General features: G+C 35.1%; 1 long non-coding RNA gene across 1 annotated transcript in view; it reads left to right on the top strand.

Moving 5' to 3' along the window:
* The first annotated feature begins 1,341 nt into the window (after window positions 1-1,341).
* The window catches only part of LOC127467208 (uncharacterized), a 40,508-nt gene continuing 16,391 nt past the window's right edge, over window positions 1,342-25,458 (top strand). Inside the window, exons 1-2 of the long non-coding RNA XR_007903008.1 lie at window positions 1,342-1,613; window positions 18,121-18,163. This is a non-coding gene — a long non-coding RNA (uncharacterized LOC127467208). The remainder of the gene's footprint in view (window positions 1,614-18,120; window positions 18,164-25,458) is intronic.

The raw sequence follows: 25,458 nt of genomic DNA on the forward strand, positions 1-25,458 counted from the left end.
CCAATCCATGCAGTCTGTAAGCTGCTGTCAATTTACTGCATCAACATCCATCACATAAAGTTATTACATATGCATCTATCATTTGGTGTATTAGAAATAAAGTCATTGTAATAGAATTTTGTCATAAAATCAATAACTTGGAAAATAAATTTCTTGACTTCACCTCAAAATTTACAGTGTTTGGTAGCAGGACATCATTATCTTTTGACAATGTTCTATAGTGGTGGCAATATCTCTTAATTTAAGACCAAGTACACTACATGTCCTTTAATTCTTTTATTTATAGATTTTTGCATTAAAGCTACTATAAGGTTCAATGAAACACAAGGCATGAAACACTGTTCATTTCACTACTTCTTTATCACAAACCTGACTCTTCACACATTTGCCTTAAATTGTTTCATGCTTTGACTTATCTATACTGTATTGAAAATGTAACACTGCAAAAATGCAATAGCACGTATTTATTAAATGTATACCAAGTCTTCTGCCTGTCTTCAGATGAGATGTTGAATGGGTGTGGGAGTTAGTGACATGAGAAGTTCTTTTTTTTTTTTGATCTAGCCAAGCATCAGTAGAACTTCTTTGGCTACTGAACTTTTCTTATTGGTCACTGACATATCTGAGACAGCAGTGCATATCTGTGAATATTTGTCATGGCCACAGTTTTTAGATAAAACCTATAGAATTTATGTTTGGATGGATTTTATTCCCTCCATACTGGCTTTTTAATTGTGTAAAACAATGGAAATGAAGAACATGACTATAAACTAAAGGCCATTTGATATTTTTTCTCACAATATCAGTTATCATTAACATTCATTTCTGTTGACTACTGACAAAACAAGAGACAAAACACTGCTGACTTACAGATCAACTTGGGAAAAGCTCCAGTGATGTGTCAGTGCTGGGTTTGTCTCTGCCTTAGAAGAGAGATGATAGATAATTCAGTAACATGACCTAAACCCAACTGTTCTCACACATTTGCTTCGACTTCTGAGTGCACTACTGTTGGAGGATGAAAACGAAGAATGGAAGAAAAGCATCGAACTCAAGGTTCCTCCTGAAGATGAAACCATTTTATAAATGGATACAGATTGTAATGGACTATTTGAGTTTATGCATTTTGGGTTTTATGTCATGTTTCCTAATTTTCTGTATAATTCCCTATGTACTGTGCTTAAAGTCCTGGAAAATTTCCTTGTCCCTCATGGCCCTGAACCCTTCCCTCTCATTGGTTGAATTTTGCTGCATTGCAGTACCCTTCCCTATATGGTTGTGCCATCCCCCTGTTTTGCATCCTCCGCCCTTGCTCCTCCCCAGTTACACTCTCCTTCTAGCGAGTTCTCAGCTTACCCTGTAGAAGGTGAGAGCCATTTTAATAAAGAGGCCATTTCACCTTGGACCCTCGAAGTGTGCCGACCCTTTCTTCCTGTGAAAAGCCACACATTATCACCAACCTTAGAATGGAAAAAAAAGATAGGAAAAATACAAGGTGTAAGTGTTTTTTTCGATGATTTTGTGTGTCTCAGGAAGACTCTTACTGTCCCTTTTCTATGAAACCTGGGCAAAAAGGAGAGAAATTCTGGAATTGCAGGACCCCATTCACTAAGGTAGATGATGTTTTATTAATATTTTATTGAATGGTTTGTTTCTTTGTTTGTTCATTTGTTTCTCATTATGGTTTCACTTTGTTTTGTATTGTTACTAAGTCTAGAAAGTCCTGATTTGGAAAGCAAGAAAATGTAGCTGTACTCAAACAGTTAAATAAGCTACTCCGCTTTCCCTCCCCACCCCTCCAGTGAGAAAGGGGCAAAGACATTGTGGAGTTGAGATAATTTACTGAAAGCAAACAACAATGGAAGAAGAAATGCACAGGGACAGCAACATCAACAACATTAATAAAAAAGTATATCATAGATAAGGTGCTTTATGCACAAAAATTGTTCACCATCTTGACTCAGTTCCACGCCATCACCGAGACAAAAACAAGATGGCATATTTTCTCTGAAGCTCACAGCGACCGCAATTATTCCTGAGACAATGACAAGATGGTAGATTCTCTCTGCAGCCAGTGTTCCCCAAGCCCAAGCCCAAGACTGTGAAAAACAATTATGGACAACACTCCAAAAAGCTGGATCATCTGCACTGTGCTGCCCGATTTCCAGACTGATTTAACTCCGCATAGTGCAATCCACTCCAGACTGCTCCATTCTGCTTGGCTGTGCTTGCCTCCTCTCGAATAGGTTCACTATCGCTCTTCCCTGCAGCTGCTTCTGGCATGGGCACCACAGTGCATGAACTCTGCTAGGTTTGGTTGAGTTTGCCACTTGGAGTTGCATTCTTCCTGAGGTACAGGAAGGAACAGGCAGGAGTGAGAGAGTCTGCATCGCTGGTCTCTGCAACTTCCCCAAGAAAAAAACAGAAAAAAATGGCATCCTTCCAGCATGCATTCATTTTTTTTCCCTCTTGAAGTTAGTTCCCCAGAAATGGGGATGGTATAGAGTAGCAAACCTAGTCATGTCCACACCTGTGAGAAAACCCAGGACAATGCAGAAAAAAAAAAGGACTATTTTATGGTGTCTTAAAGACAATTTTTTTTCTAAGAAGTCTTTACCAAAACTTTTACTGACAGCAATGGGTACCAGTATGCATACTGTCAGTATAAAATATTAATGAAACTGATAAAAAAATCATTTATGGTCATGAATACACTGTGTAATGTAACACAGTGTGGGAAATCCCCTGACCAGCTCTCAGTCAGTTTAAGCAGTATCTGAAGTGACACACTGTCAAATAAGAAGATGCTAGTTGAGATCCTGAAACAGCATTGAAGTGTCAGCCTTATACAGCACCATAAGAAATTATCTCAAAAGTAGGAGGAATTGGCTTGCTGCAGCTCTACTAAAATGACTACACTGATTACTGGTCTACCGCTAATTCTTTCTCTGATATACTGGGAAAATTCTGCATGGCTTACAGCATAGACAGTCCTAGGATTTATCATAAGGCCAGCACATGTTAGAAAAAAAAATGATACCATTGTGAAACATTATACTTCTATTTCAGAATCCAGCACAATTCCTTAACAACATGGTAAAATAGTTAACATCACATGGTGATAACAGATAAAGTTGCTGAAAAAAAATTACCTCACAACCCTCAGTTTTTGGTCTCTTGATAATGCTTAAACTTAGAAGAAATAAACTAATCACATAATTGCTCTCACATTATGCAGTTACTCCCATATAAAGTAGTTGGTACTCAACTAACTAATCAGGTATGATTAAAACTGCAGTGTTTGTGAATACTTAGAAACAAAAATTTTCCTATAAATCTTAGGAAATGAAATGCAATATGACTATAGCAAAGAAAATAGTATTTAATAAACAAACATTCGTGACAAGCAACAAGTCTGAAAGTTAATGTTTGGATTCCAGGATAAAGTGATGGAAAAATGGATTGATTTAAAATTCAGAGCTCTGGGCAAATTAAAGACGTGTAAAATAAAGAAAGTGGCCAGGAGAACTGAAATGGATATATATCTGGGTTTGGACGATAAAAAATCAGAAAAAAATGTAAAAATATGTATTTTAAACATCTCCTTCCTGCTCAATATAAAGAGTCTGTTTAATTTTTGAACTCCTTTTTTTCAGTTTTGGATACTTTCTGCACAAGTGTAAATGAACATGAAAGTGAAAAATATTGAAGGTAAACAAAAAAACCTGACATTCTCGTAAGGTAAATAAAATAGGGTTTCTGAAATCTTTGTTATAGAATTTTGGAAATAAAATATATCAGAATATATTTTGAAATCCTGAATGTCAATACCGCTAATATTTTGACTAAATATATTAATTGAATTCTAATCAAGTGTAGTAACACTTTTGATCCTTAATTCATTCCACTTAGGATACTGAAGAAAATGTAAGTTTCCTAATAACAATACAAAGATCAAAACACTACTGATAGTTCTAATACCTATTCTACAGATTTTACAAGGGTATATTAACAGCCTGATCTCTGTTTTTTGGTCCATTTCATGTTTTCATCATGTTGTTTTACAGAAATTGTAAAAAAAATCTGTTTAAGCAAAGCATACAATTGTGCAAGTTAACATCTGACTAATCCTCCTGCACACCCTCATAGCTCCCATCTTCAAATCTGATTTCACCTTGAGGTGTGTAAGTTAACCAAGATTTCTTTGAAGGTAACAGTATTTCTAAAGAGGTAGTATTTCCCAGAAAAACGGATTTTAAATATTGTGGTTTCTAAATACGTGGCATACATTTATTTTAATTAAATATCTGCATAAATGGTAGCAAAACCACCACCTTTTTCCAGAAGTAACTTAAAAGCACCAGTATATTTAGTTACCTGGGTGTTTATTATTAATAGCTATCCAGTGGACCTGTGTTAAGGTTCATTCAGCATCAAAACATCAAGATCTTACCAATTAATATGTACCTAAGCATATGCAAACATTCAGAATATCCAGGAAATTCAGGTGAAAAATAGCAAAAGAAGAGAAGAAATATAGAGGTAAAATCTGAACTGTTATAAATTTTAAAATTTTTGTTTTACTGAGTATTATACAAAAAAAACCCCAAAACTTCCAGCATACTTAGTATTTCAATCCAAAGGAGTATGGCACAGTCATGGGGAGTATGGTATGTAATTTTAATGTGAACCGTTTCCCTTGTATATAATATGTAGTTATGACCATAAGAAAATACATTAGGTTTGTGTAAACTATTTATAATATTTTTATCTTTTTATAATATTATAAATATTTTAATCATATTTATATTTTCCTGCTTAATTCTCACAAAAGTAAACTTAAAATTTAATGGAGAGGAAGTATTTTGTTTTGGGTTTTTTTGGAAAAGATATTATATAAAAAAAGGAAACAACAGAAAACCATGAAAAACTATGAAATTTAGAACACAAAAGATAAAGTATTGTGCTGCCTTTTTTTTTTTTTTTAAAGCAGTTTTATGGAATTTCACACAGAACAAAGACCAGAGTCCTAGCCAGAAAAATTCGGTAAACTTCACCAAAAGCTGTGGTGATCCATTATTTCACAGAACTAAAAATTCGTCCAATATTATTTAAAAATTAATCATAGTTAAAATTAATCTCAATATTTAGATTATCTTCCGCTTTGTACAAATCTACACAATGTATAGCACAATAAATGTTAATTGCAGCAACAACAAAAAGTTTTTACTATAACCCCTTACAAAATGTTTTATCACTACTGTATGACATAATCCACCTAAGTCTTGGATAGGCAAAAGGAGATTTATTGTACTTCCTGGTAAATAATAGTGAATGGCTTACTCACTTCTGTGTCTGATACATAACAGGAAAGTTAATTGTCTTTTGTTTTTTTATTTACCTCAGTGCGACCGCAGATAAGCAAACAGTACAAAACAGCATAGAAGTATTTCTTTTCTTTTTTTTCCAGAGAGGAAATAACTATGGCATAGTATTATTAGTTTGCTCTTAATTGGCATAAAGTGCTAACTGATAAAATGAATGGTCATTTTCCATCTAAAATCATAACTTTATATTTTTCAAATGTACTGTCTAAATTGTCCTGACTTCAGACAAAATGTGAAACTTTTCAGTTTACCAACAGCTGGGTTGAATCGGGTCTGTTTAAAAGAATTATCAAATTTAAGGTCCTAATTACCCCTGTGAAAAGATTATAATAAAACATAAGGATGGAATTAATCTGCTGGAATTCAACCAGAAGGTTAATGTGGAGGCTAGGTAATGCTAAACCTCCAAACTTCATCTTTCAACCCTTCAAATAATTTAATAATCAACTCACAGTTATGACATTAAAAAAACATTTAAAAATGTCTTTGATGTCTGTTAGACTATATGTAGTTTGTAAAGCAGTGAACTGTTTTTTTAAAAATTTTCTTACAGACTTGAGTTGCTAGAAAATGTTTCATATAATTAAGCTATTTAAAACACTTCATAGCTATTCATGTTTCTTTACGGTGAAAGAGAGGTCTTCTAAAGTGCTTCAGTGATAAATGTTCACTCTGGGATTGCTATTCTCTGGAAAACTCCAGCTCCCACAGACGTAGAGGCAAAGTTTGCCAAAATGAGTTCATTTTTCAAATTAATTCAAACAACTTATGTTTCTGAAGCTGTCTTAGAAAACCACAGGGAAAAATTTATAGAGTGAGCAACTTCTGAGGAGAGAGGGAGGCAGTTTGTTATCTAGTGAAATTTCTTGTGTAGCAGGACCAGCACACTTTCCAGAAGCAGTCTTTTTCCAAAGGCAGTAAACATTTCTTTTTCTAAGGAAGGAGCAAACAATGATTGCTAACCCTTCTCCTTCTTATTGTGTGTTTGTTAATTTGGAAGACCCTTTACACTTTTGACAAGTGGATCCCATCTATTCCAGAGAGGGATCCATGATTGTAAAAGCCAAACCCAGTTATCAACACCAGTCCAACAAACTGATGTTAACTCACAGGATCTGTTCGTTCCTTCTCAAGCCTTTCCATTTCCCTAGCATTATCAAAGTCAAAAAATGCATGGTCCCTATGCCCTTGACCATTTCCCCCATGTGTCAGATAGAGAGAACATAGGAAAGCATCCTACCCAGAATTATGAGCACTGGATTTGAAACTTTATTGTCTGAAAATTCAATGCATTTCTTATCTGGTATAAAAAGCAGAACAAATCATGAAATCTGGAACCAGAAAAGTAATTCTTCAATTTTCAGCAATTATAGTCTTCTTGTCTAATATTATTTCAGATCTCATTCCTTTCTCATGACTCTCACTCCCACCTGTGATACTTCATAGCCTCTTAGTCAGGCCCACAGCTTGAATCCCGCTCAGAATAAAAAGGACCTAAAGTAAAGTTTGAAGTTCTGTGTCAGTATTCCAGCTTTTATGTAAAAAACAGATCTGTCTGTCACTACCAACAAAGGTGCTGTAGAAACAAGCTTGATGGTTTCTGTATCTGCACATTAGGCACTGTTGAAAAGTAGGTGTTGCGACTTGATCGTGTGTTTATTTAAAGATTGGTTCTATTCAGGTTTAATTTTTAGGACTCATCTCGGGTTTAAGTGGACTAGATCTTAGCCCAGCTCTTCCTGTGTGTCACTGTTTTCCAAGCTGGAGTGTTTCACCTTCTAAATACAATTTAATTTATTTGCATCTAAATACATGACTTCCCTTTCTGCTGGTGACTTCCCTATCTGGTATTGAACCAGATATTTTTTGATTATGTTCAACTTGTCAAATGATCCAGATAACTTTGTAGAGTAATAAATCCTCTTTATTATTTACTACTCTCTCAATTTTCAAGCCATCTAAAAATTCATCGGTAATGATTTTATGATTTTCTTTTGGTCATTGACTCCATAGCATGAACCCAAGAGCTGAACTGAATGAGACTTTACAGAAAAGAAGAGCTTAATTTTGGGGCATTTGTAGTTGCTCAGACAGAGTATTAATTAAGCTTTCCATAGTTTGTATTTATCTTAAAGTAGAAAGCAAGCATGTGTGCATGAGAAAGAGAAAAATAAAGCAGAATAATAAAGTAAATTTTTTTAGTTGTTTAAGAATTAAGTACCTCAGTTTTGAGTTTATTTGATTTTTAAATGAAAAACATAAGGGATTGGAACTGATACAGATGTTTTGAACATTATTTCACAGTTCACTTGTATTACATATATTGTCAACCTAAAAAAGACACTTAGAACTTAAAAATCTCACATGATTCTTCTTCAACAAATAGAAAATATAAAAATTATGTATTCCATTAGTAAGCCAGAAGGCAAATACAAACTTGCCTCTACTTTAGTGAACTAGATTTTATACAGAAAAACAGATATTTCCTCCTCCAAAATCGTGAGTTCATAGATAAGCAGCTAACTGTTAAAAAGAATGAAACATTAAAAAGAATGATACATTAAAAATATTTCCTCAGAATCATAATGATTTAATTGAATTATAATTTCTGTAAACCGTATCACTTGTTTATTTCTTATAATTGCAATGAATAGATATTAAAAGTTAAGATACCAGATTATAATGACTGAAATATGGCCATAGACATAACTGGATAGGGAATGAGACAGGAAAAAAACCAAATGTACATTTTGTCAGAGACTTTTTAAATATTTTAAATGAATTCAAGTGCACATTGAATTACATTCCAGTACATATAAAGCTATGAAAAAGTGATGACAATCCTGAGACTTTCATCACACCCAAATTATTTTTAAATTATCAAAAATAAAACAGTAGAATTTTACCACCAGGTGGATAATTATGGGAAATAAAGATCTCTGTACTTTCTTACTTTTGTACTACCTACTGTAGTTGACAGGAATTAGTTTGACTTTCTACCCAGTTATGTCTAAGGCCGTATTTCAGTCACCCGAATGCTCATACATTGAAAAAGGATGAAAGCAATAGTTCTTTAAATTTCTTTTTTAGGCTATCAAATCAACAGATTTATAAAACCTGAAATACAAGTTCCTCCAGTATATTTACGCTAAAATTTCCAACTATATTGTTACATGAATAAGCTTTCAACTTCGAGAAGAGTCCATATAAGAACTTAGTAATCTAAATAGAGCATGGCAACACTTCAACAAAACTTCAGGAATATTCAATAACACTTCTTTTAAAGGAGACTTCCTAGTCATCTGAAGTTGCATTTGAGGTTTCTTCTGTACCAAAGACCTAAGACGAAATGCTTAAAATAAAGTAAGACAAGTTCATTTCTAAACTAATTCATTCAAGACAGGCTGTCAATACTCTAAATTTAGTCAGATAACAGTGCTTTGTACAGAAATGGCTATGCTTTAAAATGTACAATGTTCTTTTCACTTGCAGTCTCACAATTGCTCTGCGAATGCCAATTCAACACTAATATTCATGGTATTTAGCTGGGAATTGCTAGGATGTCAGCAGCTCCATCAGTCTCATTCGAACATTTAAACTATTTGAAAGGTAATTAAGGTTTTCCTCAATAGTCTGTAGCTTTAGTTAAACCATAAAATTTGTGTCAACTGATTTTTTTTTTTCCCAATTCAACTTTCTCTCAGTTTTTCTCTCTGTCTATATAGTCAGTGATCTCACCTCTGCAAAGTGCCTCACTGAGATCTGACTTATTGCGTGTGGACATGAGATGCCCCTGAAAAAATTCTGCTAATGAAGTTATAGAATGAAACTAGACTAGAGTTCGCTCTGAAACATCCTGGGCAACTAGCATTCACCAACTGTACCTGCAGACTAGTTTGATTTATACACAGTAAATCTGAGGCATTCAAAATGTATTTGTTTACTGCACATGGAAACTTTTACAGTGATTGCAAAAGAGATTTGGTGCAGCCTAGAAATGCCATTTTTCTCATTAAAAAAAGTCTAAAAAAATTTGGACATTTAAATAAAATCAAGGTTTTGTCATGTCTGAGCCTGAAGGGGTTTATTGATCCTTAAAACTATGAACTGTTTCCATGTCATATGCATGAATTTAAATGCTGACTGTGGTGATGGTAGGGGCAATACTGAAAGCTCAAAAAAAAAATCACTAAACATCAAGTGAAGAAAAAAAAAAGACATAACCCTTATATGACTCAAAAGGAAAGTTAAAAGATATGGAATTAACATCTAAGATAAATGCAATAAATACATTATTAAAAATACCAAAGCAAACCAAACCAACCAACCAAAAAAAAAAAAACAGAAGGAAGAAAGTAGACTTCATTAGAGTCCAGTGACCTACACTGTGTTAAAATAGCAATTTCTTATGGAGAACAAGAAGTGTTGATAGAAAAAGAAATTTGTTTGAATTTTGGTAGAAGTTAAGGAATTTTTGAGACCTGAAATTTTTTTAGCAGTTAAACTACATTCCCCCTGCCTCATTTTGAGTGCAACCTGTGTGAAACTAAGCAATTTATGAACAAATTTAAGAACAAAGATTCACCATAAAATATGACTGAATACCAGTAGATATTAGTGGATCCTATATAATAGGACTATTAGAAGACAGTAATAGGACAGGGTTACACTTGGAAAAATTAGATGAAAAGACTAGGAAAAATGGCATGGAAATCCTTCCAAAATTCTTTCACTTATGCACAGAACTTCCAATGACTCTTCAGCCACAAAAACTGAAACAGTTTTCCCCATCCAAATGTGTTTTAGAAAACAAGACTAGCGTATTCTGTCTCAATCTTGTGATCACAACTGCTATCAACCTGTTCATGAGCTGCAATGGCCTGCAGTGACCATGGTCTTGGCTTCCTAAGTGACTCTCAAATGTTTCATCTGAGTCTTTCACTAACTCTAGATAGTATTTTTGCTGTCCTTTTGGACAGTACCCATGGTTTAGCCATCAGCAGGCAATTTCAACTTGCAGAATCCAGGTCCTTCCTTTCCCTGCTAAGCGTTTGTGTGTTTTTTCACCCCTTTCTTCTAATCATCCCAGACAACCAGGTCTCCATTGCCTTGGAGAGTAAATTCTCTGTATGTCTCAAAAAGCTCATTTCATTACAGATGATGTCACGGTGGCAATTCTTCATTGTTCTAAACTAACATAGGAAATTTTTAAACTGAGTTTACTATATACATGCATTATGTTACTGTCAAATGTATCTATAAAATCTAAAGTAATATCAAAAAGGTAAAATGAATGTCTCTCCCTCACTAAGACTGTGTACCCTGTGTGAAATCTAAGACTGCAGCAATTTAGTATACTAGTTATAAATCCCCAAAAAACATGGTATATGATGAAAAATTTTGACAAACCTAACTATAACTTCACTAACATCACTAACATGAGAAAAATCGATGTTTTTCCAGTAACAAAATGTGTTATTACACTTGTAAATTTATGTTCTCTATCTCTATAGGAAGTAATATAATAAATTATAGTATAATTATTACATGTTGAAAATTTTAGGGATTATGATCATAATATTGATATCTTATGCCAACAAAGGTGAATGTATATGAAGACAGAGCAATAAAACTTCAAAATTATTATCTTCAGGGATTTTTTAAATTAACTAGAGCAGAAAGGGTTAACTTTTCCTGAAAATTAATAACACTGGGAAAATTATGAAAAAAAAAAAGACCAAAAAAAACCCCAAAACAAACCCACCAACAAAACGTTTAATTTCTCTTAGAACAATTCTCTATATGAAAAAACATTAGCTTCTCAGTTTATTTAAGAAAATAAGTGGTATGTAATCAGTAAGTTTGTGTACAAGCCTTCTACTGAGGACTTAAGTAATCTAATGGATTGCCAAGGTTTTGAATTGCCATATCTGTTAAGAATAATTTTCCTTCTTCTTAAAGTCAAACATGAAAGCATGTACTGTACTTGGCATCCTAATTATTTTCTCTCTTAATGCTTTAGTCCATGAAGTTACAAAATTAATCTTTTGATACAGTTCGTAACTCTTTCTTTCTCTATAGAAAAACTGTTTTCTCCAGCACTATTTGCTAAGGGAATTTTCCTAAAAGAGAAACAGATTTGTACAAGAGCTAAGGATGTACATTTGGAAAATTTCTTTTGTGTTTTCCTAGTGAGGTTAACCTCCTCCAAATTAAAGCAGTCACGATATTTGTAACATGAAATTTCCATTACTATTTTAATTATTTTTTCCCCCTATTGAATATATGACACATTTATACAGATTCTTAAGTCTGGATGCAGCTTCTTCAAACACATATGTATTGAAGCAGTTAAGTCTGCAAAAGAGAGAAAAATTGGTTTGGTCATCCTCTCCGATTAAAAGATTATATTCATGTTAGTGATATTCTCCTGTGGATAAGAAAAGAATGAAGTCATATTTGTGTCTGCACTAGAGTTTTGGCTTCATGGCTTCTGTGATGTGGTAATCTATTTTCTATCCCAAATGCTGTCATTAATATAAAGAAAAGTCTGGTATTTTGTGTCTGGGGCCCAAGTCCACCAGATCTTTTCAGTGCAACTTCTCCCTTTTCCCTTCCACCATTTTTTTTCTCTTTAAAGTGAAAACATCAAAACACACTGAAGGACCGAAGGCTTATTATCTCTCAACACCACTGTATGTGTAAAATAATACGCAAGCTCAGGGTAAGACTTTACACAGAGAGAACGTCACTCTGTTGTTGAGAAAGGTTTGAAGATCTGAGAAAAAAGGAAGCTCCTGGGTCCTGAAGGACAAGTGTTTTGCTCCAGAACTAACAGACCAACACCTTCTAGGGGCTTTCTGGGTTAGATGCTCTTCATCAAATCCCCGTGCTAAAAGTTTTCTGCCCTCTGTCACCTCAGATGCTTCACCGTGGATGAATTAACTACCTGCTATAGGAGTATTCCTGGCAAATTGCAGGGTCTTCCAGAGTGCATTTGTGCTGCCAGACACCCACTCCCAGGTTCTCCAAGCCTGGTCATGATCAAAAGATTTCGGAGACAAAGCTGTTTCCTTCTGTCTCCAAACAGCCCCTCTCACCTCAAAGTGTAGCAGCTATTTCAAGACAAACAAGCAGCTTTAATCCTTCCTGTCCAACTTCCAATCTTTTAACAACATATATTGGACTTAGAAACCAAACTGGAAACAGGCATATTAAATACTTCTACCATCTGTCACAATGCAGTTGCAAAAGATTTGCATATCTTGCGCTGCTATAACAGTGGTAATAAATGCCTTAGACTTTAGTAGTAAAAAAAGAAAAATTATCAATATACCATGGACTGAGTGGCACCTTTCTTTTCCCTAATTTTTTACAGACTCTATTTGCATTCAATAGTACTATGCTAGGGAAAAAATATTACCTATGCATGAACAAATTTTTTTTCGATATTTTGATTTTCAAACTTGGAAGTATTCTGTTTAATTCAGTGGATTAGATTTAATGAATTAGCATTGCCATAGATGAAAGAGGAAGAAAGAAAAATAGAGTTTGAAGTATGTCTTGAGTGCAAACCATCATAAGTAATAGTATGGTTTTCACAGTAACTGTGCTAAGTCAGGACCCTGTTCAAAATTTTATATTTATGGATAGGAAGCAAAGCCTGTAAGACTGCTTGTCCCAGAGACAGAAAAAACAAACAAGAAGAAAATGAATTGATATCCTGATTTCTGCACTAGGGAATTCATACAGATAGGTTAGTTTCCTCATCGACTACCAGAGCACATTGAATAAGTGATGCACAGTCAGAAAGGTATTCTTTCTGTCTCTATCCAAATGACTTCTAGATAGTTCACTGTATCTCCAGCTACAATCTCACTTTGGCATGTACAAGATCGTATTAATATCTGAATGAAATATTTTGCTGGTATCAATGCTACATTTTCCACAGCTTACAGGGACATTATGAAATGTTCGGCACAGTATGCACATGTGATTGTTCCACCTTTTAAGTTTTCACACCTTATTAACAAATACAAACAAGATAATTGTTCAAGAGTGTAGAATACCTGTCAACAGAACCACACTTCCAAATTAAAATTTACCTCAATTGTTTACGATAATAAACAATGCTGCCCATCTCTTGACATACGACCTTCAATGTTTGAGCAACTTGCTTAGATCATGCTAGCATTTCTCTCATGAATAAATGTGTAACAATAACTTTCAAAACTGAATTATTCCTTTGTTAGGGGAATAGTTGTCCTCTGCTTTCAGAAGTCCTGAAAACTTAAAAAAAAGTTTCTACTTCTTCTATATAAGACACACAACTAAGAGCAGTATCCATTCTTATTCATCAAGATAACGATTAACTCTACATCTTGACCTCATTCATCCAGAAATCTTCCAGTAATAAGGGTAAATACAGCGTATTCTCACAGGAGTGAGAAGATTTTGCCAAATAGAAACATAAATCACCCCTTTGAAAAGAAGTGAAAATAAAAACATAAATGGTATTATTCATTAAGTATTATAATTTAAAGATATATTGTTGGCTTATGCTTTTGGCTTTTTTCTGAGATATTAATAAATTATTCCCTTCTTAGTATCTGTTGCTAAATACTGAAAAACATATGAAAATGAGAAGAAAAAAGATTCCACTGTATTATAGAACAGTATCGGAATATCAGTGATTTGATAGACATGTAACAACAAGAACAGTATCAGTTCTCTAGGAAATTTATCTATATAATAAAAAATATACTGTTTGCTGTAGCCTTGTTTTGTATGGACAGGACACACAGAGGTGATGACCTTTTCAAGCTATAATCTCCATTTTTTGCTAAATTATCACATTTTAAGGTATCTTTTTTAATGCTATAAGAGAACAAAATGGACAGAGGCATTTCTTCAGTTATTTATTTTCTATCGTTTTAATGGGAATGATTTAAGTATATTTAATCTTTTTTTTTTTTTTCTGTAAAGCACATGTACTATGCAGCCTCTTAGGAAAACTTCCAGACATAGGTTTTTTTGCTCTAACTTATTTAGCATTCACAGATTTTTAAGATTTTAAGTTAAATATGATAAACATATTACAGGAGTCTTGCTTTGTATGTGGATGCAGTAGCGTCTCTCCTCACATAGAGCTGACTGAAACTTGTTGTGAGATTTATTCCCCCCCTCCCCACCGTCAAGAGCTGTTCCTTGTGGATTTAGGCAACTCTGTGTTCTTAAACTCTTTAAAAATATTATATATGAACTCCAGAATGTACGGTCTCCTCTTGCTCTCTATTTCATTCCCTCTGCATCTTCTCTTAGAATTCAACTATGTACAATGCAATGAAATAATAAAATCACAGAATCACACAATGGTCTGGGTTGGAAGGGACCTGGAAGATCATCTTGTTCCAACCCCACTGCCATGAGCAGAGACATTTTTCACTAGAGTAGGTTACTCAAAGCTCTGTCCAACCTTTGGATTTTGAACACTTCCAGTGTTGGAGCACCCGCAACTTCTCTGGGCAACCTGTTCCAGTGCCTCAACCCCTTCACAGTAAAGAATTTCTTGCTGGTATGTAATTTAAAACTACCATCTTTGAGTTTAAAGCCAATTCCCCTTGTCCTACCACTATATGCTGTTGTAAGAAACCCCTCTGCAGCTCTTTTGTAGCCCCCTCTAGGTACTGGAAGGCTGCTATAGGGTCTTGCCAGAGGCATTCTCTTATCTAGGCTGCACAATTCCAACTGTCTCAGCCATATATGGTAGCCTTGATTTTTGTAATTTTTTACATCTTTACAGACATAAGATGTCTGTAGAAATGGAATATAACTTCCCTCCCTTCTCCTACTTTTGCTACCTATTTATGTCTTTATCTACTTTCAATATTAACTCTCATTATTTTTATTATTAACATCATGATGCACCTGACTGTTCCACCAAAAAGGTAGAAGTTCTTTGAGATAGGATGAGTACAGACATATAGGAAGACTGTTGTTCTTGTTTCGGCAGCAGTAATTTTTGGAGTAGCCAAGATGGGGCATGGCTAAGACCGGGAGGTTATTCTATACCACCTCACATCATTTTCCAGGGGAAAGTGAAGGACTCATTTCCAGTTCAGAGTAGCATGACGGAGGGAGCGGTCAGGTATTGCCAAGGGTATTGCCTGTGGGGTGAGCAATAACATTTCTTTTCTACACTCTGTCATTAGTATTGTTGTGTCTCATTTTCTTATCTCATTGCTCTTTTAAATAAATCGTTCTTTTCTCAACCTGTGATCTCTAACTTTTGTGCCTCCAATTGTCCTCTCCAGCCCACTACAGGGGAAAGATTAGGTGGAGGGCTGAGGAGGCGGGGGGCAGTGAGCAAGCAGCGCTTGGTTTGGAATGCTTCAGTGGGAACACAAAATTGGAGAATACCATTCTTAAACCATGAAAACTGTGAATCCAACTTCTGTGAAGTTATTTGGCATAAGTTATTAGTTTGAGCAATCAATATGACTAGGCAAATTCAATACTGAGATTCTACAAACATTTTCTGCGTATTTTATTTGCCTCTCTTATTTCTAATTTCCATCAATTCTTTCAGAAAATAAGTGGTGTGTTATACATTTACATCACTCCTCAATGTGAATATTTCATGACAAATTTATTAGTCTCCAATAGATTTGAGGAACTTGAATAGTTGCCAGTCTGAAGAACTTGAATTAATGAGTTGCAATATTGAGCAGACAAGTTCTGATGTTAAATACATAGTTTTTTTTAATTCACAAGGAATATTTTTTTGCTATCAGACAGTGGTTATGGTGCAATATTTGTGAAATCAATATATTTGTATATAAAGATTTAATTGATTCAATATTTCCCTATTATTCTCTTGTAAAAGAAAATGAGAAGCTTCTAATAAATGTTTTGAAATTTTTTAACTAAGATTTCAAAGCAAACTTATCCCAAGACAAAAATAATTCACATAAAACTTTGCATGATCTTTAATTTCTATGGCAGCTACTTTCAGTTATTAGATTTTAGACTGTGTAGTGCCCAGGGAAGTGGTGGATTCTCCATTCCTGGAGGTTTTTAAGATGAGACTGGATGTTGCACTTAGTACCATGGTCTAGTAACCACGGTGGTAGTGGATCAAGGGTTGGACTTGATCTCAGAGGTCCTTTCCAACCTGGCTGATTCTATGATTCTGTGATTCTTATATAATGTCTGCACATCACTATTTTTTTTTTAACATGCATTCTAAGGGAAAGAAGAAGAACTGAAGCCAGAACTGGGAACTATATGAACCATATGTAGTTTAGAAATACCTGTGGAAGTGTCTGGTTTCCAAACAAGCGGTCTTGACAATGCAGTATTTCACAGGAATAACATTCAAATTAATTCACGGACTCAATGCAAACGATTAAAGTCCACTAGGATAATTAACCACCAGCATGCTTGTTTGCTTTCTATTTCTTAGCCTTTTTTTTTTTTTTCTTGAGGGAAGGAGATAGAGGAATCACAAATTAAGTAGTGAAGTTGAGCATGGGAAGAAGGGAAGGTGGAGGAAGATATTTTTAGTTTTTATCTTTGTTTCTCACTATCCAAATTTATTTTAATTGGCAATAGATTAAATTACCTTTTTGAGGTAAATTACCAGGTTGAGTCTGTTTTGTCCATGATGGTAGCTGATAAGAATTTTCCCTGTTTTTATCTCAGTCCTCTCTCATCTTATTTTCTCTCTCTGTTGAAGATTGGGAGTGGGAGAGCAGCTGGGCATCTGGCAGCTGGTGAGGTCAACCTACAACAGCAATGAAACAACAGATTTTTTTTATTCCAAATTTTCCTTTGATGCTTTTTAAAAATCATTAAAATAGAAATAGGTAAATCTACCAACTCTGATTGTTTGTGAGGAGAGGAGAGAAAAATGAAAATTAAGAGCAAAGATGCTAGAAATTATTGAGATTCTCAGTCTGCTAACAGTCCAGGTAAAAATGAGAGATAACTGAAGTTAAAATGTAGATTTTTCTTTTTGATGATTTTAATTTCTTTAATATTCATTACCCCCCACTTTTCCTCAGAAGAGCTATTTCTATAATGCTACCTGAATGTAATAAACTTTAGAGCAGAATTATTTGTTCTTCTTAACGGCATTATTACTCTTTGCCATGAATGAACTCACAGTATAGGCAGAGTATCTCAAAGGCAAGACAGAAAAAATCCCTCTCTGTTTTTTTTACAAGACAAAATTCTTAGTGAAACCAGAGAAAGAAATCTAGACTCAGTTTGAGAGGAATAATCCTTTGACTAAGCAATGAGCATCATTTTACAGTGTTACAAAAGGAAAGTGGAAGAAAATAAGAGACGGAGCAGAACTGTTTAAGACACCCCAATCTGAAGGCACAAATGCTTGATTTCTGCTCATGCTGCTCCATTATGCCATGGAAAGGCAGGCTTGGCTCACTGGAAAAGGAGATTTTCAATAAAGTTATGGAATTCTGCTGTGGCACTTAGAGCTGCCAAGTTTACATGAGCAGGACAAGATGGAAAGCTGACTAAGGCAACTAAGTTGACAAGGATACCAGTACGGTTGTTTCCTGAGTAGATGTTACCATAAAATCCTCACCAGATTTAAGCACCAAAGTAAGTTACCACTATTGGTAGAAACACAGAAGAGGCAAGCTTGGCTGCCTTTCTATTAATGGAAGTTTCTTGCATCTTTTTTCATGGTAAAATTTTATACTTTCAGATATGAAGACATTCTGGAAAGACAGAGGAGTGCCAAGAATCAAGTGAGTGAGTGATTTGAAGAAAATAATAGAGACATGAAGCAGGAATCCTAGTAGGAAAAAAATAGTAAACTAAATTTTTTGTTACCTGGGCACATATACATACTGCAAAAAAGTTGACTTTGCTCTAATTAATACTGAGATTATTGAATAAATGTGGTGGGCTGCATGCATGCAAATACAATTAAATTTTTAGTGAAATAAAAGGCATTTTAGATTATTTTCTTTTTCCTGCCTGTACTAAATCATATGTATATACATATGTAGCTTAAATATTCTCATTAATCCACTATGTTCTGCATGCTGCAATCTAAATTTCTACAGGTAGCAGCAGCACAGAAATTCCGAGGCTGATATAGTCCCCTATAGTGCATGCTACATCTGGGCCACACTGGGATTTGGGTAGTTTTGTAGAATTATGGGGGAGATTATTTTCTTGAATGGTAATTGCAAATATAAAGCAAAGATACGGGTAAACCTAAATTACTGGTGTAGGGATTTTAGTTTTTCACCAAAAAATTGTCATTTGAAAGAGGATCTGTGAATAGGACAGTCTGCTGAATAGGGTTGAAGAAAATTGAAAAGGATCATATCTTCACAATATGTTATGTTGTCATAAAAATTATATTAGTAATGTGCCTGACAGATTGATGTTTTACAGATGAATGCTGTTTTTAACTAGAGCAGGCTAAACAGATGCCCCATGAAATCTATCTTTTCCTTTTGAGGGTTCCTATGTGGGTTTTTTCTTCTTTTTTGAAAACCCTATAATTCTTATTAGCAGTACTAAAATACTTTGTTTCCATACCTTCCATACATAAAGGTAAAGCTTTTTAAATTGTTGCCTTTTGCATATTTCGAAGAGTTGAAGTCCCCAAAGCAGAAAGAAATTGATAAAAAAATTTGACAATAGACTATGATCTTTTTAAATGACAAAATTTCAATCCAAAGAATCAGCATTTTAAATGCTATTTCTGCAGTAATTCATCACATTATTTTATAGGAATTTAGAATTTTTTATTGTGCAAAAAATTACTTTGGATTTTTCTCTACAAGAATGGTTTGTTTGTTTGTTTGTTTGTTTTTTTCTACTGCATCTATTCCAGAAAAAAAACTCTTTCTAAAAACTTATTTCAAACGATGAAAATATTACCTTAGCATGAGCTAAATTATCATTCCAGTTAATCCATGCTCTGAGTTTCCCATCAGAAATCTAAAAATTGCAGTGATAGGGGCATAAAAGTAGAAAATGAGGCAACATCTTCATTTGCCATATCTTATCAATACATATAACAATGAACTGCATGAGAAATGTACTTCTCTGCTTTGAAAAAAAGATTAATGACAATAAATATAGCTTTATAAAACTAAAAAATTTCCTCATAGGCATAATTAAACTGTTGCTTACACTCAAACTTGTGTGAATTCAGTTAATACTGTTTAGGTATTGTTGATAATTTTTTAAACTTTTACTATTTTTATGGGTAATGAAAATCCATCTTTTTACAACTTAAATGGGATCTGAAATATGACTTCTTTGTATGTGAATTCTCTGTTTTACCATGTCATAATATTAAAATGACATAGCCTACCTGGTATTAGGAAAAAGAGACAAGCCTGTGGCTATCTTTATACTAGTACAAACTTTACCTTGATCCACTTTGACTAAAACGGTTAAAAGTATGTGCACTCAAATTTAGTTATTACATATACACAAATTTGAGCAAACACAATAACTTAAATCTCAGTATCACAAAGACTTCCTAAAAGTACTGAAAATCCTGTCCTTGCTTCAAAGAAGTCCCAAGATATTAAAAAACACATGCATTTCTGTCATGGTTTAACCCCAGATAGTAACTAATCACCACACAGCCACTCACTCCGTCCCTCTGGGTAGGGTGGGGAAGAGAATCAGAAAAGTGAGAAGACTCGTGGGTTAAGGTATAGACAGTTTGATAGGTAAAGCAAAAGCTACATGTGCAAGGCAAGCAAACCAATGAAGTAATTCACCACTTCTCATGGACAGACAGGTGTTCAGCCATCTTCAGGAAAGAAGGACTCTATCACAAGTAACAGTGGCAGGGGAAGACAAATACCATCACTTTGAACATTCCCTGCTTTGTCCTTCTTCCCCTTCAAGTTTGAAATGCATCATGCCATATGTTATGGGATATCCCTTTGGTCGGTTGAGGGTCAGCTGTCCTGACTGTGCCCCCTCCCAACTTCTTGTGCACCTCCTGACTCCTCACTGGTAAGAGGCAGAAGAGGCCTTGGCACTATGTAAGCACTACACAGAAACAAAAAAAAATATCCTTATGTTATAATAGAATCATAAAATATGCTGAGTTGGAAGGGACCCATCAGGATCATTGAGGCCAAGTCCTGGCCCTGCACAGGACACCCCAAGAATCCTACCACATGCCTGAAAATATTGTCCAAATGCTTCTTGAACTCAGGTAGATTTAGTCCTGTGACCACTTCCCTGGGGAGCCTGTTCCAGTGCTCAACCACCCTCTGGATGAAAAAGCTTTTCCTGATATCTAACCTTAACCACCCCAAACTCAACTTCATGATGTTTCCTCAAGTCCTGTCACCCCGTTGGCAGCACAAATCCAAACCACAGCTCCATAGTACCTACTGTGAACAAAATTAACTCTATCACAGTCAAAATCAGCACAGTTTCTTTATCAGTGGTACAGATCTGGCAACTTTATACAGCTTAGGCTACGCAAAAGCTTCTGTAAATTATCCATCCACAAAAAACCAGCTAAAAGTATGGGGTCCCAGGAGCATCTCTGCCAACCCAATCAAGCTCAGCCCAGCTCAGCTCAGCCTCGGTCTTCAGCAGCTTCCTGTTTAATATATAGGTTTCTACCCACTTTCCCAAGACTGGCATCTGTTTTGTGAGATTTTTATGTGATTTTGGTTTTTTCCTTACAACCTTAAGACATTGCTCTGAAAGAAGGAGAGTAAGGTCTGAATGTGAGATTCCGATGTTTTTTTCTTGTTAACTTATGATAAAGATGATTACAGTTGTGGGTTCTTTTAAGCAATCATGAATGATGCATTTATGAGTAATACAAATACGTGTTAGGAAAAAATGACATTGATTTTACTGCAAAGTTACCGGTTTCACTGGTATACACTAATTCCTTTCCTACAAAAATAACTAGATAATATTTTCTATTTAAACAATTGGTAGCATTTCTGTGTTGTAAAGAATACAGTGCAATTAAGTGTCATGCAAAACACAACATACTATGTAATATCAGACAGAAATACAGTTTTACACATTTCATTTCAGTGTGAAAATTGTTAGGGTAAAATATACATTATTAATTCTACCAAAAAAAAAATTATTCTTTTTACTCTCAGAAAATGGTTAGAAAAATATTCTTAAAATGTGGTTGCACACAACAGCTTCCTATATTAAACATGAACAAAAAGTTGTTAATAGAAAAATAAACAGTATTAGGAATAGCATCACCATATTCAGTTCTTGGGAAAAAACTGAGCCCAAAGTTCAGCATGTATAGCAGCAAACTGTTATGATGATAAACCTGTCTGATTTCTGAAAGTGAATTGCAATGTTGGTAGCTGTTATTTAGTACAGGAAAGCATTATTCTTTTTATTTCTATTTGCATATTAGGATTTTGGCTGTGAGTGTTTCTGTTTGTTGATTTCTTTGTTGCAACTTTTTTCTTCCCTTCACCTCACTGTCTCTGCACAACTAGCCATAAGTGTTTCTCTGCTATCTGTGTTCTTGTCATTCCTTGGCAGTTTGCAGGTTTTCTTTTTTCTTTTCTTCCTCTTCTCATTTCTATTTCTTTCTTCAGCTATTTCCTATGATAGATAAAAAACATTAACAAGGCTTTTAGTTAGTTAGAATTACTGTTAATGATGTAAAGATTGTAGTTAATATTTACCATTCCCATAAGAAGGCCATAGCACAATTAAGGAATAGCATATTTTCCTTTTTTCTAGTTTAACGTTATTGTTCTTCCAAGTTACAATAGATGCTGAATACTAATAAAGTACAGCCAGTCCAGTGAAAGGCATCGGAGGGTCACCAGTCTGAGCACCACACACTTGACTTAGCTTTTCAGTTGTCAGATGAAACAGGCTGCTCATGAATATTTGGGTACCTGCAAGTATCATTTTTTTCAGCTCTGGACTATGTATGGGTTTTTGCTAGCAGAATTTATATGCAAAAGGTGTGTTGTATAACTTTCCAGTGGAACTTAGGCAGGAATTGAGCATAAATGGAGCATAAGTTATTCATGAATAGAAATTGTAAGATTGTTGACAAAAGTAGATCTATTCATTTTACAGTTGTTGTCATCCATATGGATGCATTTCAGTCTAAATGCATTTATACTTTACTTTATTTCTTAAAATATTTTCATAAGAATGAGATATCTGAACTTTTTGGTATTAACAGAGGCTTGGAGCATAAGGAAATTCAGCTTAAATTAGAAATTTATTTCTAAGTCTGTTAATTATCATATTCAGAATACAGAAAGAGAAAGAAAAGAAAGAAAGAAAGAAAGAAAGAAAGAAAGAAAGAAAGAAGGAAAGAAAGAAAAAGAAAGAAAGAAAGAAAGAAAAAAGGAAAGAAAGAAAGGAAGAGTCCGCCAGTTCTCATTACGTGTCTAAGATGAAACTTATCTTCTTATTTTTTTCATAGATGTATTTGAGAAATTCTTAATGACTATGTAAAAAATTATGTTGAGACACTTCAATAAATATGTTATCACAGCATTACATATGAGCAAGTTATTACGTCTGTGTATTACGCTGCCTTATTAGAAAAACTAGGTGTTAACCCATGAGGACAAGAACACAAGAAGGTCCAAATCTGATATCAGAGCTAGTAATCCACAAAATTTGAAAGGAATATTCCAGGTTTTGTTCTGAGCCAACTATAAATGTCTGTTGTTATTACTGTTATTATCACACATCATTATTTATTCTTATTGATTGTCTAGCAACATTATTAATATGTCTGTCTAGCTGCACACTTTAGTGCAGACCTCATCAACTTTTGCCTGAAACCTTTACAGAACCAAATGTATGTGAAAAACAAGCATTTTGACTCATACGACTCACTAGCACATTTCAACATAATCACATGTTAATTTCCATCAAATCACTTCATACTGAGAAATAACTCTTTCTTGTTAGCATGTGACATTAAAGAGCCCTGGATCCTAGGCTAAATGTTGTAAGTTATGCACAAACAAAAATAGAACTGTGGTCAATGGAAATTCAAATTATGTTCAGAATAGTTATGCTGGCTATATCACCTTCAATTTTCAGTAAGTGAGAGATTCTGATAGTAAAGTATAAAAAAAGATAACATAGAAACAAGTAGAAGTACAAAAATTGTAGATCCATCTGCATATCCCACAGAATATTCTGAGTTGGAAGGGACCCACAAATATAATCTTAAGTGAATGACCTGTATAGGGATCTTTTTCATTCTCTGTTCTTTCAGGTATAGCTTCTGCTCTGTCTGAACAAAAAGGCAAAAGAGATATTTTTTTCTGAACCCCTGGGATGGACGCCATACAGAAACATTTTCTCTTCATCTGAGAAAAACCCTTTCCTTCATCTGAAATAAACATGTATCAAATTTCAGACATTCTTGGAAAAGGAAGAAAGTTTTGTTTCATTTTCTCTTTCAATTGTAAATCCCCCATTCTGACATATTTAGAAACAGGACAAAACCTAGTAGTAAATGGAAAAGGGTGGAAAAGTATGCATGTGTATTTAGTGTATCTGTAAAATGACTGGATAGTGATTATATCTCTAAGTAATTTGCAGTAAGATGCAAGACATGACAGAAAGAGAACCAGCATACTCTGCTGTTTGAGGCTGTGTGGTACTCGTGGTGTTAAGAGGACTGTCAGTAGCTCAACATCTCAAAGGAAGGCCAAGTCTTACAACATCTTGCCTAGCAACAGCCTTCAGCCAGATAAAGACAGAAATGTGTCCAACTTCTTCAGAAACAGCCTCATCAGTTTAAACTGATGGACAGGAAGATGATTTATACACACAAGTAAGAAATTCACTTGTTCATACAAAATACAGGGGTTTGTGTTAGCATCTTATTACGGTTACAAGTCAGGGGATGGAGCTAAAGTGATGAATATTCATTCCATCATGACATCAGAAGAGGCCACTCTCCCAGCTGGCATGAGGAGTTGGAAAGAGGGCTTTGCTGCAGGTCAAAGCTGTTCCAGGAGTCCCAGTTACCACCCGTAACTGCTTCTCCTCACTGGGACTGTAGCAAAGTCGGGAGTAGCTGCTTTGTTGTTTCTTCTTGCCACCCAGGACCACGGCAAGCTGTTAAGGACTGTGATAACTGCATCCACTGCCAGTCAGCATTTTCTGTAAGCATAACTCATCTCAGACAAAATAGTTTTCCAGGTTTTGCTTTTCCTTATCTTTCCATTGTGTTCTGGCTGCAGGGAGGGCGTAGGACCATATTGTTTTCTTTGTTCTCCTGAGCTGAATGGTTCAGCGCAGGAGCCTCCACTATTTTGTCTCTTGTTTTTGCCCTGGGCCTGGGGTGTTATCTCTGGAGTTTTGTTGATAATGGCACTCATTCTGTAGGAGGAACAGGGGAAGATGGCTTTTCCCAGAATTTCACTCCTTTCTGTTCCTTTGGATCTGCTAACACAGCTTTTGAGAATATAGGATTCCCTCTAGATACTCAGAATAGTGTAATCTTGGTGCTAGTTCTGTTATGATGTTCTCTACCCTGCCTAGAGACAGGTAATTGTCCAGAGACCCACCCCAGGGGTGGATAATTCTGAGCACCATGGAATGTGGGAGGACATGGGCCAGTTTTTGGAGCACTTCTCCAGTGGTCTTGAAGTTCACCCCTGAACAACTTCAGGAACCTGTTAAAGTGATAAGATTTGTGAAGGGAAAATGCTGTGGCAGCTCCAGAGAGGGACAGCTTACTGCAACATGCTAGGGCCTGGCCGCTGCCTACCAAATGCTGCTCAGTATGGTACAGCACTATATTGAGAAAATGAAAGGCAATAAAATAACAGACACCATGGCAACTCAGGTTGAAGTTAAGCCAGAAGGTCAACCTAAGCCACTAGAAGTCGCCCCTGTCCAAAAGAGGAAATACAAGACCAAATCAGTTCACCTGATGGATGACGATGGGGAGGTGGGACCCTCACCATTGTTGGACTCAGAACCAGAAATAACCACCAAATCCCTGTTGTTCAATAATCTATGCAATCTGTGAAAAGACATCACCCACAAATAGGTAAGCCCA

Source organism: Manacus candei, unplaced genomic scaffold (genome assembly GCF_025592945.1).
Source record: "Manacus candei isolate 608988 ecotype Guabito, Panama unplaced genomic scaffold, ASM2559294v1 h1tg000014l, whole genome shotgun sequence".
NCBI classification, from domain to species: domain Eukaryota; kingdom Metazoa; phylum Chordata; class Aves; order Passeriformes; family Pipridae; genus Manacus; species Manacus candei.